This window comes from Corapipo altera, unplaced genomic scaffold, assembly GCF_003945725.1.
Source record: "Corapipo altera isolate COAL_440 unplaced genomic scaffold, ASM394572v1 45, whole genome shotgun sequence".
NCBI lineage: Eukaryota > Metazoa > Chordata > Aves > Passeriformes > Pipridae > Corapipo > Corapipo altera.
The window spans coordinates 10773920-10775733 of NW_020884877.1; positions in this window are offsets into that span (position 1 = coordinate 10773920).

Sequence of the window (1814 nt, forward strand, 5' to 3'; positions counted from 1 at the left end):
CGTACTTTGACATCAAGTGTTCAAAACCATATACGATTATCTAGCTGCCATTACGTCTCTCTTTTGGAAGCTGATGGGTAGCATTCACTGAATTTTTTTGGGGGTAAAAAGTAATTAATGAGCCTACTCAGAACAGAATGTGTATTTGTTCTGAAGAATGTTATAGTATTCACAGGGGTTCTTAAACATTTTCATCTTAATGGCAAATATGGTGGATGGTGATTTGTAGACCACCTTTCAATCTGAGATTGAGTAACATCTCTATGGCAACTACAACAGCTGCTTACATAGGAAAATAATATTGCCTGAATATAACATTCTTAGTTCTTAACAATAGGACTTTAACAGCTGGATATGGAGAGAAAAATAGCTGATTATTTTTTCCAGTCCTCAGAGATATTTTGAGATTTCTGAATGTCTTTTGGATACCATTGTTCTAGTTTACTGCAAGTTTGTCTTGAAAAGTGCTAAAAGATAGACAAAAGATAATCAAATATGAAAATATTGGATATTGCTAATGCGCAATCACACATAGATGTTCCTTTTCAAGATAATCATGTTGATGTCTGATTGATCCCAAATCTTGTCAGCTTGGATAATTTTTTCCTTTGTTTTTTGGTGAGTTACTGAAGGAGTTGTGTACATTCAAAATCCTCTACCATTGGTCCAATGTTCCCAGTTTCAGTCGTGGATTTTTCCTACCATGCCATCTATTCTGCTGCTACAAGTTCAGAAAAATTCAGGATTTGGGGGAAAAAGAAACGTGTCCTGTTTTCAGCTTCTTTTTCTCTCTGTAGGAGACCAGCAAATCTTTCAACAAAATCTAGTGATACCTTAGAGTTCATATTTCTTCTGAGCATGAAGTTTGTGGTAGGTAAAGCATCAGAAGACGGGCTATATTCATGTTTTTATGGGATGATTAATTCAAACTCTCAAAATTTCCTGTCCCGAATTCTAAAAGAACTTACTGAACATAAAACTGTAAACAAGGTATGATGCAATTCTTAACAGTATTAAGTAGCACTGCTCTTCTCCAAAAGTTGAAATTAAAGTAAAGCAAGAAGTTTTTCTCCCGTGTTAAATGTTCTTGTTTTCCTTTCTGCAGGGGAATAACAAATTAAGTACTGTAGGATTTCCTCTGTTTGCATCACATTCTACAGGATAAACATTTGACTGATGCTATAAAAATGCTTATACTTAAGTTTGCATTGATTTTAATGTTTCTGCCATTTATATTACTATTTTTCTCTTAAGTACATTCAAAATCTTTTTGGAAAAAAAAAACATTTTTCTCTTAAAACCTGCTGTCTTCTAGTGTAATGATTATATTTGGGATACAGTTTATTACAGTTGACAAAGCAGAACTGACGAGTAGTGGTTATTGTTTTGAAGCCCTCACAGGTGGGCTGGCAAAGCCAAAGGGCCGGGAGTCCCACTAGTGGTTTGCTTAAATTTAGGAAACATAGAGAAACCCCTGACGACCAGAAACTGAAGGGGGACAAGGAAAGCGGGAGACGCCGTGGTTTTCCAGCTGGTTGGTTTTTCTGACAGCTGTTGCCTCTGGGACGCGGCTTTTGGCACGGGAAGTCCCAGGGGGATCGGGAAACACTGAGGTAAGCGCGCTCGGGTTTGCCCAAGGAAAACAAACACGCTCCGCTGGCAGAGACTCCTTCCAGCAGCCGCTCTCGCCCCCGCTCCCCGGGCAGCTCCGGCTCCCCCGGGCAGGTCCCCTCAGCCGGGGACACCCACTTGGGGCCCGCCGGCCCCGCCCCGCCCCCGGCGCGAGCGCGCAGGCTCCGCCCGCGCGGGCGACC